General features: G+C 35.0%; 1 pseudogene; it reads left to right on the top strand.

Annotated features, from left to right (window-relative positions):
- Window positions 1–11130: 11130 nt before the first annotated feature.
- LOC101422274 (glyceraldehyde-3-phosphate dehydrogenase pseudogene) lies at window positions 11131–12379 on the top strand (annotated as a pseudogene).
- The last annotated feature ends 5399 nt before the right edge of the window (window positions 12380–17778 follow it).

Raw genomic sequence — 17778 nt, 5'->3', positions numbered from 1 at the left:
GGGGAGAAAGCATTGCTTTGCTGATGCCTCAGTTTTGTACATCTCCTGCCTCCAAATCATCAGCCAGTAAATTCCTGTTGTTTAAATAAATCAATATATAGTATTTGTATTAGCAGCTGTGAAACTAAAACAGCTGAGAAACTCAGCCAAATTAAATTTACTGAGGAGATACTGAAACTAATTCACTGAATGATTCCATATTGGGTCCTAGACCAAAGGGAGAATAAAAGCTGTAAAGGCCTTTATTGGAGCAACTGTCAACATTTGATAAGGATTGTTGGTAACATTTTATCGACATTATATACTTTTACTTTGATAATTGTACTGTGGTTTTGTGAAAGAATATCCTTGTCATTGTTTTTAGGAAATGTTCACTGTAGTACTTTAGGTAAGGGACACAATGTGTCCAATGAATCCTCCAATATACTTATTTTCTTGCCTGATTTTATCCATCTGTTTGTAATTATCCTTTAAGAATAAGCTGAGTTTCCTAGGTTAAACTCCTTGGGGTGGGACCAGGGGTGGGTAAGGGACTATTAAAACTCCCTCAAACCAAGGAGAGACTGACCATAGCTATGTAATTAACTAAACGGACTCCAACTGAATTGGATTTAAAGTATACTCGTTCTATCAATTGTACATAATAACTTTAAATCTGTACCAAAAAAATGTTCATGCAAACTCACCCTTGAAATGTGCTGTTTGTAGGCAGATCATAGTGAGCCTATATTTTATTCATATACTTGACACATTATTTTTGTTAGAGTATGCCACCTGAAAGCTATATTGACTACTCACCAAGGTTTAAAACAGTCTATTGCCATTCAAAGAGCAACCCATCTGGGTAAGAGGAGGCAATTACCATTATTGCCTGCCAGTTATTTAAGTTAGATCCCACACATAAATATATTCTCAGGGAAGGTGATAGATGGCCTCTTTGTTAAATTAAGAAGATTCAAGGGAACCATTTTGTAAAACGTTGTCCTGCTGTTTATACAGCTCTATTACTCATATTTGTAATCAGACTCAAATTCAAAATTGGATGAAGCTTGCCTGAATTCATATAGCCCTGCTTCATATCAAGAGGTTTTCTTTTCATGGATAGTGTATTGTCAGCAACCCATCTGCTGGCATATGGAGGTAGCGGAAAAAAACATTAAAACAGCCACATAAGTTACAAATCAATAACTAAAGCACTTTATCTTTTTATTGGCTCAATCAGAACATTGAGCACATTGCTAGGAAATAAAGATGATTGGTGATGTTTTGCAACTTTTTTCTTTTAGCTGAAATGAAACATAAAGTGATTGGTATGAGTGGAATGGAATAATCACGTTGTGTCATATATTATTCTGTGTGGTTATGTCTATAACCACTGAACCAAGCACTTTTTAAATAAAACAACTTTAAAAACAATGCAAATTTTCTGACGGACATTATTATTATTATTATTATTACTGTCAAATAACAAGAACAATAGTAACTTGCAAAATTGTTAAAACCTTTATTCTAGACCATCAAATTTTATTCAAGAGTAATTACCATAAGTTTTTAACTGCCTTTTTTGTTTATAATTTGTACCCATTATACTTGTGTTCAATACATCAAGTTAACCAAAACCTTACTGCACTTCTAAAACCACACTTTGCTGAGGCCAGTGTAGAAGCTGGCACAACATTTTATACTTCCTTTTGCCTTACTGCTGCATGATTGCAGGAATTATTACAAATGCATATAATTACATAATAACAAGTTAATGATAGGTAATGCAGTATACATTTTAAATTCTATGTTATATAAAAGGAGAAAATAAACTCAAGAAGTTCATATTTTGATGTGTATACTTTGTCCATATTCTAATTCATTTTTCAAATAATTATTATTAATCAATTAATCCTTTAATCAATCAGTATTTTTGAAATCTAATTATCTACTTGGCTCTAATAAAGAAAGTTTGGGGAGAGAAGTAAATAAATACCTTGTCATTGTTCTCACACAGTGTTGAGTGTGCACATGGGGCGACTATCATTAATCGACAAGCTACTAAGATTTCTAATATGTGTCGGACTTCATATGGTATATAATTAAGAATTAAGCAATCCAATTGGGACTAAAATATTACCACCATCTTCCATATGAAGATTAAGAGTTTCATAGAGTTCAACTATTTTACCATAGGCCACAAAAGCTAAAGAGAATAAAGTAGTTGGTGCCTATCACATGGTCAGTGTTTGTGATTTGGTTATTTTCATTAAAAATGGGAAAATCCTTTTGGGTCCTTGACTTAACAAGGTAAATAGACGTAAATTTTATCTTTAAATGACAGAAGCATCAGAAGTAACAGGCTTCTATATCCTTTTCAATTAGCTTAGGCATTTTTTTAAACTTATGAATCACTACCTTTGAAACACAAAGTATTTTATTTTGAGTCATATTTCCTTGTCTCTACGCCCTACACATCATTCCTTTAGTATACTACTACAAACTGGGTCTCAAAGCCCTTCCAAACCTATTCCTCTGGTTAAGAGTTGTTCAAAAAGCAATTCAAATATTCACATGCTTTGAAAATAGTTCTTGGTCTAGGAACCAAAAAGAAATAAGAAATAATTCTAACTATCTGTATCCCTTAGTGTTGAAAGTTCATAGAGCTAAATTAATTTAATTTGCCAGTATGGGCTTTTTCGTGTAAAGTGAAATTCAATATACACTGCAAGAATTTCCTTTCCTAAACAATGCACTCTTGAATTTAATAACATTTGTACTTTCTTTCTCTTTTGTCATACGATCATTCCAAATATTTTTGACAAGTGGCAAATAAGCAAATAACTGTTTCCACCAAAATCCAACCAACCCACCAAATTCATACAAACTTTCCATGCACTGAGCATTTGTGCCCTGCAAACAGACCAAAGACAAGCTTCAACTGATTTGTTCAGGAGAAAAATAACTGAAAAATACTTGGTAGGAAAAAACTTTCTAAATTGTTGAAGGAAGGCACGTGCCTTTCTAGCCCCACATTTTTTTTCCCTTACGTTGTGCTGGAGCTCTAATATCTTAGAATTCTGTTCCACTTACTTCTCTAGCATAATGATTAAGGGATTGCTCCATATAAACTAACGAACAATCAAAGCAGCCTCGGAAACATCCAGAGGTGACATAGCTAACCCCTCTGATATTCTTTGGTTCTTTTCCCAATGCAATTAATATTCTCATAGAGCAGAGGTTACTTCTGGCATTAGTCATGCTAGTTTTAATCCTTTCTTATTTCAATAACCTCAAAGTGAATGTGTCAGTGTTACATGTTCTTCCATTACTACAACGTGTAAAGATAGTGGTTACCAGAGGTTCTGAGGGGAATGGGATGGAACAACAGTTGGAACATAGGGCATTTTTAGGGCATTGGAATTAATGTAAATCACAATGAAAACTATAAAACTTTGTTAGTAGCAATGTTTCAATGTTTATTCATCAAATGTAACAAATGTCCACACTATTGTATGTTATTAGTAGGGGAAGATGTGGGAGGGGTAGCGGCGTGATATGGGATTCCCTTCTACTTTTGATGTAAATTTTCTGTAATCTAAAACCTCTTTAAAAATAAAGTTTATTATATTTTTTAAAAAGTAAATTATTATCTTTGAAAGTCTTATTGTAGCTCATATTCATTGAACAATTGTTTATGTTATTTTATGTAGAGTTTTACATGCAGTAACTCATTTGAAGTTTATAATAATTTATTCTATGAAGTGGGTACCATTATTTTATCCTATCCACTTGCAACTATATACCCATTGAAAAACTCATTTTATATATACATGGATATATACATGGTGTTAGAACACTTAAGTGCAGAAAGAGAAGAACTCTTACTTCTTCCTTAATATCAAAATGTCCTATATGTGTGATATAGTCATTCTCTTTTCCTTACTCTTTAAAAGTTTTGCATTTTTTTACAAGCAAATAACATATAATAAACTGAAGGACACTATTGCTTTTTCAGAATGGATGAGAGCTGTTCATAATAGGTGCATGAGTTAGAAATGAGTTATGTAAAGAATAAGATTATGTGAGAAAAAGGAAAAGCTTATTTAGCTAGAATATGTTAACCTCAAAGAAAATATGAGGAGACAAAACAAGCCAATTGTCTTAGTCTTTGTTAAAGTTGCCATTGAGAAATATATAATAAATATTTAGAGTAAATCCTAGGGTAATCCCGACCTTCTAGTCATCATTTCAAACCAGTGTTGTATCTCTCTTCTGACCATTCAAATAGTGAGAACACTGTTTTAAATAGGCATTTCTCAGCTATCCATCAGATGTTTTATGCACATGATGTTGGGGACTTTAGTCCAAAAATGACGATATTTTAGAAAGGGAAGCTATTTCTGAATATAACTATACTAACTTTTCATACCGTATCTCTCAACTAACCATGTGATCAATGGTGCCTGAGTGAAATACATCTGAAAATTAAGCTCTTTTGGAAACATGGTATGACTCTCATTTTGAAAATTTTGATATTTTTATATTCTCTGAAGTACAAAGATTACATCCTTTTAGTTATTAAATAGCAGCTCACAGGTATAAAAGCCTGAAGAAATAAATAACGTCCCTCATATCCTCAGAACCTATGATTTTTTCCTTAAAATTTTTAGACTAAAATGTACATACTTCCTATAGTTTGGGATTTAAATAATATCAGTTCTATACAATGACATAGAGATAGGAAGCAAATATACCTGAAATATAAAGATTTTCTCTTCAGATGAGTTTTATTTCATATCCAAAGTTTGGTTTTAATTTTCAGACACTCTTTAACATGTATTTTGGGAAACTTTCAGTCAAATTTTGTACAGATGTTGACCTTATCCTAGAATTTTAGTTTAGATATTTTTAAAAATTACTCTGATTGTATTGATACTTAACCTATTTTTACATTGTTGAAATGTATATTAGCAGAGTGGCTTTAGCTCACTGGTTGAGTGCCTACTTTACATGTACAAGGTACTGAGTTCAATTTCTGGTACCTTCAAAAAATTTAAATCATTCTGATATATATTTCATCATTGTTAATTACATCCACAGTGTTGTGCTACCATCACCAGCATCCATCAACAAAAATTTTCCATTGTTCCAAATAAGAACTGTGTACATTTTAAGCGTAGGCTTTCTATTCCCTATCCCCACCTTCTCCTCTGATAACCAGTATTCTAGATTCTGACTCTATGAGGTTGTTTATTCTACTTATTTCACATCAGGAAGATCACACAATTTTTGCCTTTTTTGTCTGGCTTATTTCCCTCCCCATGATATCTTCAAGATTCATTCACGTTGGTGTGTATATCAGAACGTCATTCCTTTTTATGGCTGATTAATATTCCATTGTTTATCATAATGTTTATGAGATTCATCCACGTTGTAGTACGCATCAATATTTTGTTCCATTTTATTGTTAAATCATATCCAATTCTTTGGATAGATCATATTTGTTTACCTATTCACCAATTGAAAACATTTGAGTTGTTGAATTGTGTGTAATACTACTATGAACATTGGTGTAAAAAATGTGTGTTTACTTATTTAATCCTCACACTACTCTATGTCATCAATATTATCATTATTACCATCAACACCATTTTACCAATGTCAAAATTAAGTAGCAGAGAGGTTCCTAAAATCCCACACTCACGAAATCACAAAGCTTATATTTGAACAAGGACAGAGTGACTACAGGTTTTATACTCCTAACAGTTACATTGTATTGCAGGGCAGATAAATGAAAATTTGGGAAAAGGGTTACTTACTTAAGTTCTTCATATGTTTATTAATACAAACTTATTGGAGTATTAATAGTTATTAATAGACTTAAAATCTTGGTACCAACAGTGCATCCAAAGGTTAACAGAACCTGTTAAAAGAAATCCTTAATTAAAGATCACAATATCAGAAAAAAAATAATAGCATCTTGTTTTATTAACACAATGTGGGAGTCTATTCCTTTGGTTTAAGAATGGTTTGAAGGCAATTCAAATACCACATGCTCTAGTGAAACCTGGCCTTCACTACAAAGCACACTCACACTTTCACACTCTCTACATTGTCACCTCCAAGGTGACAGTGCTGTCTACCAGCCAGGAATTCAGCACACTTACTTTTGCCAGGTGCACAGGATTCTGGGACAACTCTTTGATTATTTTATAGCATTTTGTTCTTACCATTTTGTTTAAAAAGATGAGTTGGAAGTAGAAAACTAAAGATAAAAAGTTCAAATAAAATAAGAATGCACATTCTTTGGATACATTTTTGCCTCCATTCAATAATCATTTGACTAAATCTGATCTACTGTGCATTCAAATATGAGGGAACAAAAGGATCTATGCTTGAACCCTAAAATAGTTGTTGTGACAGATATTCAGAGATAATTTAAAATAAAACTCATGGCAGCGACTTACAGCCAGGTATATGAAGAGTAGCATGGAGTCAGCTCTCCCTGATAGAAATTGACATGAGTGAAGAATAGACAAGTTTCTTCAGTTTAAGATACCTTAGGTGTGCTTGTTATGCAGACTGCCTCTGGAATAGATTGAAAAAGGCATCTAACAGAGAGCACAGCTGACTCTTAAGAAACATAAGGGCTTTGGCTCCCCATCTCTAGTCAGACAGGAGTCATTTAAACTACTCGCTGGTGTGTAATAATTCTTATGAGGTTTCTCAGGAAAGAGTTTTGAAGTGTATGGAGTCTTTCACAAGGGTCGATGTCTTATGTTACACAGAATGCAAAAATGTGTTTAGATCCGAAATATTTTAAGGGCAGCTTGTGATTAGTCAAAACTTCAGATGTGAAAGGGTTGTAATATCAGAGTAAAAAATCTCGTTTTGAGAAGCACTGCCTCCTAATTGTTCAATGTATGATAGCATATTATCTAGTACCTGCCGAAAATCTGTTTTTGTTTGTTAGTTTTCTAATGGTATATTTTCTTTTCCCTAATCAGGATTTAACTTCACTATGATTAAGGCACTGCATGTTACTATTTTTACCTTCTTTTTCCAATGTACTGACTAAAATGCTTACTAAGTGAATGATCCCCTTATCTCAACAGCTCAGTGTGGGCCCCAATCACTGTCTTTGGAATCTATCACTAATAGTTATTGAACCTGAAGCAAGCTAGAGAAATCAAGGAAGTATGACTTTTCTCACTGTGGTAATGAAAGAACTGGGCCAGAGAGATCAACCAAGTTGCCCAGTCTTTTAATATCTTTTATTTGCTTAGGTATATCCCTCCTTAGCTGAGAAAATAATTAGGGCAGCTTATAGTTATACCTAAAACACAGCAAGAGATTTTATAAAAACTAGCTGAAAAGAAAATATGTAAACAAGATGAACAATAAAAAAGGGGACAATGTCCAAAATAGAGATAAATATCATGAAACCTTATTCATACTTGAGAGGTGGGATATTGATTTTTCTCTTAATTTTTTGGCATTGATCTGAATAGAAAGATCAGATCAGTTAAATAATTTCATCATCTATTGATAAATCACACAAATTACTCAGTAAAGGAGCAAATAATACAGATATTGGAGCTGAAATATATTTCCCCAAACACCCTTATAATGAGGACTTTGTATTAAAGCATAGCATATTTCTTACAGTAGACGCCGAGTTTCTTATAGTATTCCTTAATATACATTAATGCTGTCACATTATGCACCAGTTAGTAAAATATAATAATAACCAACATTTTGCTGATATGTTTATTTGAGAGGTAAGGTTATTTTCATTGATAAAGATTTACTTTAAAAATTTCAGACATTTTCCCACACATTATTGTCCCTTTCAGGTGAACTTTTTTCACCTTTTGAGTAGCATTCCACTCAAAATTGGGTTTACCAGGAAATGCACTGAATTTGTTTCGTAATTAGCCATTTTTATTCTATTGTAGAAGACTATATTATTTGAGGACAATGTTTCTTCCCTCCCTAGTCTTGCCATGAGTCACTTTGGGCAGAGATTCTTCCTTATCTGATTCTGAGTTTGTCCATATCACTTGCTTTGCTTAGTAGAATGTGACCAGTTATAATGTACTCCATTTCTAACCCGAGGCTTTAAGTGTGCTTGCATGATCCAAATCACTCTTTTTTATTCCACCACACACCTTTAGAACACGCCCTAGATTTCTCTATTACCCAAATACATATATATCCCTATAACAGACATGTAAAACTGATGTGAACCCAAGAACAATCAAACTTTGAAACTCATGAGTAAAACATAAATGTGTATGGGAATCCTGCATATTACACATGATTGTTTTGTAAATTCACAACTTCTCTAAAATATATATGTGTGTGTGTGTGCACATGTGTAAAAAAGGAAAAGAAAATATAAATGTGTATATTTGAAGCTACCACGACATGGAGACTGCTTTCTTGTCACCATTTATCACTTAATTGAGCAATTTAATACAGAATGTTATGCTTAATTATGCGCATTAGCAGGGCTAAGATTGATATCCTATTGAACAAGTATGTAGATCCACATTCTAACTGTTCTTTAATATAAGACCATCCAGATTCATTTCATATTTTAGCTGAGAGAAAACTTAGTGAGGCAAACAACTGACATTGGAATGACTCATGATGATCTCAATTTACATTTCATCCAGATGTTGCACCCCATTGCAGTTAAATATAACCAGGACAACTGTGTTGGACCTCTCTGGGGCTAGCTCTCTAGTTCAAAAAAATCCTTCTTCTTTGGAAAAAACCTACATATTGACAGATGGGATTCTGGTTATCATACTCTGCACATTTTCCATAGCTAATTCTTCTGTAATACATATCTGACCTAAAACTGGACCAAACAATAATACTCTCCCTCCTAAGAATTTTACATTTGGAATATAAACTTAGAGAACAAAATGCCTGACAGAAGATGAAATCACACCACTATAGAGAATATTTCCATAAATTCCTACTGGTGGTGTGGTTGGTAAGCCTTTATTTAAATTAATAGAGACCCTTGTCATCTTGCTAACAGATCCATATCCACTCTTAATTTTATAATACAATCAGGTTAAGCTACTAATGTTTGCAAAGTAATATAGCATTCTTTTTGCCCAAAGGTTGTATTTTCTGGCAAATGGAACTGAGATTAGCTTCTTAGAGATTAGTCCCTTACATTGAATGTCTGCTGAGCAGCCATAGTGTCTAATTGATATCACTTATATGCCATATTGCTCTTTGCTTTGCAAATATTCATTATGTCCAGAGCACTTAATCCCTCATGATAAAATAATCTTAATTGTCTTTTTGTATAATACCCTCTAAAAGGGAAGATGATTTAAATGTTGCCACATATACCTTTGCTATTAGTACCCAATAATCAAATGCCAGTTGGATATTTCATTATAGTCAGCCACAGAGAAAACTAAATTTTATATATTTTCACATTTTGGTGGAAAAGAATGCTGTTGCTCCTCAGCTGATACCATACATTTACACAGTCAAATTATCACCAGTCTTCTCTTTGACTCCAGGTAAGGGAATTAACAGCTTGTGGGAGAGCTAATTAGATCCAATTACTACTCACCTGACCTAATTTGACATCAGATGTCTGGGAAGAAATAATCTGAATTAACTGAATAGAGATTTAGCTACTTTATACACATGAGTTCCATGGATAATTTATTCCTAATGAAATCTTTTGGGGAAAAGGAATGCATTGATAGAGACAAAATAATCAAAAATAGGAAAATGGTTTAATTCAAACCTCCGAAAGGAATACAATATTGCAACATAACTGATATTCATTTATTATTATACTCATTTATTTTGTGTCTTTTTCCAAAGTGGTCTACTGTAATTTAAAAATAATCCTTAATTTTATTTTAAAATGTCTGAGCCCCAATTTGCTCCTTTGATAAGGTAAGTGGATTAACTGATCTCTAAATCCTTTGACCAAAAATGTCATTTATTCAAGATGATAACTACATACAAAACACTGTTCTTGATTTTTTAGTTTCTGGTTGATTAACAGAACCCACATTATTTCACAGGGTTGATTTCTGAGGTAAGGCAACAAAGATATTTTAATGTCTGCTAAGAGTGGGAGAAGTGTTCTAAACACCTAAAGTAATAGAAGGGGTCTAGCTTCCTCCTAGTAACCTGAGCATGAGCAGACATTCCCTTTCCCACACTGACATGAGCTCTTGGTAGGAGATTTTTTAGGGGAAAGTTGATGGGCAGGTCAAAGAGCATCCACAAATATACTTTATACCATTTACTGAATTATTCTTATTCATTGGAAGGAAAACAGATTTTGTGAACCAAGGAAGTTTATTAAGTTGTGCTGAGGAAAGACTGAGAAAGAAAATGAATTAGGATATGGAAAGTAGTTAACCTCAGTCCTTACAGTAGCTGTTATAGGCAAGGGTGATAACAAAGGGGATTAAAAAAGGAAAGATGATTAATAATTATAAATGATCCATTGGATATCAGAGGGAATTAGTAAATCACATTGCTACACTATTTCCTTTATTCTTGGGAACCGGCCATCTACACACCCTGAAGCAAAGCTTGTCATCTCATCCTCTAAAGCTGCCTGATAAGTGGCTACAATCGCAGCAGTCAGCCGGCAGGGGCAGGCAGTAGAGCACATCATTCCTGTACCTTCTGGAAATTGTGACGTCCTATAAACTTCACTCTCTCAGCTTCATCCCTTCGATTTGATACTTTATATATTCTTAAAGAGCAAGTAAACCTTGCTCTTTGATTTCTATGATTCATTTTAGCCATCAGTGGCCATGTCAAACAGTATAATTAAAAAACCTGAGAGCTGATTTCTTAAGGGCAGATGAGTGAGAAAGACAGAATGGGAACAGCTGATGACACAGAGATGTGTAAGGCAGTAGGCAAATCAGAGAAGAGAGTCTGAGGAATTAACACTCTTCCTTATCCACTGATGCTGTTCTTGATGAGCCCCTGGCAACTTTATATGGGCTTCTTAGCTCAGGAGATAAATCCTGAATCCATTTGTTTCCATCAAGGAGGTCCTGAGTCTGCTCACCTATATTTTTACCTAACGTCTTCAAAAAGACAGTACAAAGTTTTGTGGGGCTCTCAGCCCCTTCCCGTTCGACAGACAGCCGCAGCTCTTCGCGCAGCGCCAGCCGCATCCCTGAGACAAGATGGTGAAGATTGGAGTAAAGGGATTTGGCCGTATTGGGCGCCTGGTCACCAGGGCTGCTGTGAACTCTGGCAAAGTGCAGGTTGTTGCCATCAATGACCCCTTCATGGACCTCAACTACATGGTCTACATGTTCCAGTATGATTCCACCCATGGCAAGTTCAAGGGCACTGTCAAGGCTGAGAACAGGAAGCTTGTCTTCAATGGGCATCCCATCACTATCTTCCAGGAGCGAGACCCCGCCAACATCAAGTGGGGTGATGCCGGTGCTGAATATGTTGTGGAGTCCACTGGTGTCTTCACGACCTTGGAGATGGCTGGGGCTCACTTGAAAGGTGGCGCCAAGAGAGTCATCATCTCTGCCCCTTCGGCCGATGCCCCCATGTTTGTGATGGGCCTGAACCATGACAAGTACGACAATTCCCTGAAGATCGTCAGCAATGCTTCCTGCACCACCAACTGCCTGGCTCCCCTAGCCAAGGTCATCCATGACAACTTTGGCATCGTGGACCACTGTCCACGCCATGACCACTGTCTGCCACCCAGAAAACTGTGGATGGCCCCTCCGCGAAGCTGTGGCGTGACTGCCGTGGGGCTGCCCAGAACATCATCCCTGCATCTACCGGCACTGCCAAGGTGGTGGGCAAGGTCATCCCAGAGCTGAATGGGAAGCTCACTGGCATGGCCTTCCGCGTCCCCACCCCCAACATGTCTGTCGTGAATCTGACCTGCCATCTGGAGAAAGCGGCCAAATACGATGACATCAAGAAGGTGGTGAAGCAGGCATCAGATGGTCCCCTGAAGGGCATCCTGGGCTACACTGAGGACCAGGTTGTCTCCTGCGACTTTAACAGTGACACCCACTCTTCCACCTTTGATGCTGGGGCTGGCATTGCTCTTCAACGACCACTTTGTCAAGCTCATTTCCTGGTACGACAATGAATTTGGCTACAGCAACAGGGTGGTGGACCCCATGGTCCACATGGCCTCCAAGGAGTAAGAGCCCCTGGACTACCAGCCCCAGCAATGGTTGAGAGGAAAAGTGGCAGCTGCTGGGGAGTTCTGACCCCAACCTGATCCCCCAACACTGAGCACCACCATCCCCCACAGCTTCCATCCCAGACCCCCTGGAGAAGGGGAGGGGCTCAGAGGGCCCTACCTTGTCGTGTACCATCAATAAAGTATACTGTACCCAAAAAAAAAAAAGTTTTGTGGGACAAATCAGTTCTGATAGAGTTTGTCCTAAGACTATTAAACTAACAGTAATGCATGTATTTATGTGAATTGAGTTTGTACTACATACTAGGAATGCTTCCAAACATTTAATATATAACCAGTTTAATGCAAACATTCTAAAAACCCCATTTTACAAATGAAGACACTGTGGCATGGAGAAGTTAAATATATTTCCTAAGGAAAAAGAGCTAATATAAATTGATATAAAATCAGGATTTCTAGCTATGTGCTTACACTCCAACACTGCTATATTGTCGCATTTAAAGGGTAAGGAAATCAGGAAATCAGAGTATGGACAGAAATTAGCCTACAATTACTAAGTTAGTACATTTCAAAAACTTTTAGAAAGAGCATATGTTTATTTGACACTAAAACAATCAGTTGAAAATGATATGGAAATTAAGACAGTCTCATAATAAGTATTGTATTAAGTATAGTACATTTATTTTCCTTCAAACGACAGCAGAGTTCTGTCTGTCTTCATATTAGATGGATGGAAATTTTCAGCAACCTAATTTTGGCTCTGAGTTACTCTCAGAAAACTGACCAGCAGTTTCCTTGATCTGATCAACTCAGCACGGCAGCACAGATGGGCCTCCATCATCTCCTGTCATTAAGTGCATTAAGTTTGTCAGTCCCCAGATCCAATTACATGGATGCTGGCTGGCCAAGCAACACGGAGCCGTCTATGTCTCCAGTGATTCACTTTTGAAGTATATACAATATCATTTTGCCACCTGGTCTTAGAGGTGGCCTCCTTCCTAATCTGACAAAATAGAAAAATAATGTGACCCAAATCAATGTTGGCAAACGCCATGGTGTTATTAGTATTGCTGTGTTTAATGCTTGTAATCCCATTTCTTCAAAAATAAGACACTATCGTTTTCCCTTAGCAACTGAGCCTCCAATGCCTTGGGATACTATTTCTCACTTGGAATCAGCAGCAGCAAAGTATATAGATCTTCATTCTGCAGATGAGCCTTATCCCCACAAGCTTTTACACTCCTTCCTGCCTGACCCCAACACATTTTCTTATCAGCAGGATAGGATTAAGGATTTCCTCTGACATAATGTCAGTTTCAATTTTAAAAGTAATTTTGATTTCTACAAAGTAATGCTACCATGAACAGAAAACCTTCAGAAGTGAAAATTATTTTATTCTCACAGGGCTACAAAACATACATACTTTCCAACATATTAGCTCTGATTATAAGTAATATAGATAGTAAATGTGTGCCTGTGTGTGATTGTATGCATATATATGTATATACATGTGTTTTTGTATATCTATATTTATATATATATATAATATATATACACAAATGATGCTTGTGGAGACTTTTTGTCAGTTACTTAACTATTAGATTAATTATTTGCTGCTCTTCTTACTCAAGATGTGCATTATTCATTTGTTTTGTATTTTTATATTTATTTTCAAAGTTACATTACTTTTCTATGCAGAGTGGTATTATAGAAAGGCAATCTTCTGGTAATCATACTAGAAGAAACAATTAATCTCCTGAATCATACTTTTCCTTTTTTAATCCAGTCTTGCCTTTTCACTTTTTGATAGTTTCAAATAATGTCTTATTCTTTATAAACACACCTTACCTTTTTAATCCAGTCTTATCTTTTCACTTTTTGATAGTTTCAAATAATGTCTTACTCTTTAGTTTAAATAGACAGTCTTAATAAAGATGGATTAGATAAAAAAGTAAACATAGCCATAGAGTTTTTGCCTTTACTTTGCTATTTACAGGATTTTGTATACTTCTAAAAAGAAAGAAGGGAAGTGACAGAGTGAAGTAATCAAGACCTTACAGAGAGAAACAGAGTACCTACATTCAAATCACATATCCACCTCTCAGCAGTGTTTGGAAACAGGGCAAGTTATGCAACTGCTCTTAGCCTTAATTTCTCCATCTGTAAAATGGGGATTATGATGGCACTTGCCTCAAAGATTCTTGTGAAGATTAACATTTTGATATTTGTTAAACACTGAAAATGATATGTGGCACAAGGTGAATATTACATATCAGAGTTAAAAAAAACATATCAGAAGATGGTGTGGCTCAAGTGGTTGAGCACCTGCTTCCCACATAGGTGATCCTGGTTTGTTCCCTGTGCCTCCTTAAAGCAAACAACAAGCAAAATAAATGGAAAAACCAGCTCAGGGTTGCTGATGTTGCTCAGTGAGAGTGGTGAGCACTGTCTTCCTACCTATGAAGTGCAGGTTCAATTTCCAGCCCCCTGTACCTCAAAAAATATATTTATTAGTTTTTGACTCTTACTGTATTCTATTTCATGTGAACCATAAAGTCCATTTTCTTTTATGAAAGTAAATTATTTAAATGATTAGAAATGAGGGTAAGGTAATTGTGAATATCTCTATTTCTATGTATCTGTCTCTGTGTATACATGTGCTTATATATGTATGTATGTATCTATCTATCTGATTCAAACTCAAAATAACTGAATTCTTTTTCAAGGCATGGTCAATTAAGACATTTGATATGAACATTATCTTTAGTCAAGGCATTAAGCCACTAGCTTTTTAAGCAAACAAACAGTTCTTTTTCAGTTTATTTAGAATGTCTCTAGTTTATTTAGAATGTAACAGTTTATTTAGAATGCAATTAAAGTAGTAATTATATCTTTGTAATAAAGGTATAGTAGTAATTAAGCATTTGCCCAAAGTAACCCAGAAATGCATGATAGTTGATATCCACTTCTGCTGATCCTTAGATTTATGCATTAATTTTTCAGATTCTGCATTCCAGAAATTTAACAATTATGATAGTAACAGAAGTAATTTAGTACTCGATGGATATTGTCACTCCAATTTCCATGCCTGGTATTTATCTGTCCACCTACCCATTATCTAGCTTATCTTATCTCACCTCATCTTATCTTATCAATCTCCTATCCATCTATCTGTATTGTCCTCTTCATTGAATGTAACTGAAGAATACAATAAATTATCAAGGATGCTAGGTAACTATTTGGAGGTCTGAATGTATATTTCAATGTTTTTGTGATTTAGTACATGTGTAATGTGTATTTGTACTTTAGCTGTTTCCAATATTCATAATTAACTTAGATATATATTTTAGAATCTTTGGAAATAAATCCTAAGGCAAAGACTTGAATGTAGTTTATGTGTGACGTGATCCCAGAAAAAAAGCAATTTGAGGGAATGGGAAAAGTGAGAAAGTGAAAGGAGAAAAGGCAATCAAGGGTCACTTTATGAATTCATTGCTGTGAGCAACTAAAGCTCAATCCATGAAGACTGAGGAAATGTGTAGCACACAATTTAGAAAAGTTTTCTTGAGGAAAGGGGAGTTGGATAATTTATCCACTCCCTCTTTTCATTGGCGAAGGATTCCCACTTGAGGTAGTAAATCTCAATACTTCGTGCTACCGTCTGTGTGGAGTGAGCTTTCAGGCAGAGAAGCAGAGAGATGCAGGCTCTTGAGGAAATTTCCTTTGCAGCTACAGGTGCACTTCCAGATGGGCAGAAAGTATATGCATAGACTGAGAAATCAGAGCATATGCTACACAAATTAAATAGAGTGCCACAGTTATACTATAATAAGAGAAGTGATTTCAAATGTGACAAGTCATGGCAATGTAAAAACATAACTAATAAAAATTATGAGGTGAAGGAAGAGGATGGAAAATGATTTGTAGTAATAAAAACAAGCTTGAAATAACTTGATAATAGATAATAAATAGATAATAAAAATTGGGAATTGTGTAGATGGGAGAAAGGGGAGACAGTGTAAGTACACTCTTGTCTTCAGTGGGCATGTGAATAATGAACCAAGCAAATAATTACTCTTTTCATTTTGTAAAATTCTTTCCTGAAATCGTGCATGTGCATTAGTTGATTTTTTTTTTCAGAGAAGCAAGGAATGTGAGTTTTATTGCATGACACTGACATAGATTAGTTTTGAAAATGGTCCGATGATTTCCAGTCCCAAACTTTGTGTATGTTACATGGGTGAAAGTTCAAGCCTGAAAAAATTGCTATATGTATAAAAAATAGATCAAAACTTATTCTTAAGTCGGGCTGTATTTTAAAGAATATATTTAATAACAAATGATCATCTTAATTTGATTCCTGAGCTTTTAGTTTGCCTCTCCTCTATATTTATATTGACCATTTTAAGCTGAAAACATTTTTTTTTCAAATGTTAAAATAATACAGTGTTGATTTCAAACATCACAAGGATCTGTGGTACTGAAAATGGGCAGCAAGCCAATTTTCTTTACAAATGAGAGCTATTTTCTTCTGTGACACTGGCACAACTAATAAAATGGAAGGCAGTTTTCCTGATAATGACTCTTGATCAAGCTTTATGTACAGTTTCCCAAAAGGACACATTTTTTATTGTAGAATTTATACAGAAAGAAAAAAATAATAATAAAGAAACTAGGAACAGGGCAACACTGTTGCTGAAAGTTATACTGCCTGCCTCCTAGAAAATTGTACACTGTAGAATTTAAACTGCTGGTAGCATTATTCTTGCTTCTCTCACTCCTATAACTTTATCATCTTTCTCTTGTGCAGTTGTGTCATAAACATTGTGATCTTTAAAGAGCTAATGGGTAGCTATTTGTCCTAGAAATGAAATGCCAAGTATTGTAGTAGTTTGGTATTTTGATATTGGACATTACAGAGAAAGCTTAGCACTTACGAAATAGAGAAAGAAAAACACAAATCTTTAATAAACTGATATGGAATATTATACCCTAAATACTAAAGATATTGCTTGATAATGTCCCCTTTTAAAAATAGCAAAATAATGCTAGCAATGTGGAGTGGAAAATGGTCCTTTCTCTCTTTTACAATCCTCCATGATTTTCTTAGATAAGGGGTAACAGTATTTTTAATTTAAAAATTATTGTAAAGTCAGCTCAAGCATGGAGTTTAAAAAATTCAAAGCCAGGAGTGGGGGTAGTTCAATGACTGAGCACTGGCATCCCCCCAATATACAAGGTCCTACGTTCAATCCCCAGACCTGGTAACTCAACAACATAGACAAAAAATCAAAGTGGTTCAGAAGAGAAAAAAATGAAATATAAAAGTAGCTAATTTTTCCAGCAATTGCCCTACCTCAGACCTTCATCAAAATCATAGCTTAAATACTTTTAGCCTTTTCTGGTATTGTATTTTTCAAAGGATAATACCAATTGAGCTCTTTATTGTTAAATTAAATATATATATTAATTTTATTGATTTTTATATTATAATTTTATATATTATATACTGACATTCTTATTTGAATTTTGAGAATCTGTGACCTACATTTATTTTTCATTCTCCTCCCAAGGTTTTTAGTTATACCTAT

The sequence above is a fragment of the Dasypus novemcinctus genome, chromosome 4 (assembly GCF_030445035.2).
Source record: "Dasypus novemcinctus isolate mDasNov1 chromosome 4, mDasNov1.1.hap2, whole genome shotgun sequence".
Taxonomy (NCBI): Eukaryota; Metazoa; Chordata; class Mammalia; order Cingulata; family Dasypodidae; genus Dasypus; species Dasypus novemcinctus.
This window is presented reverse-complemented; position numbering and strand designations above follow the sequence as displayed.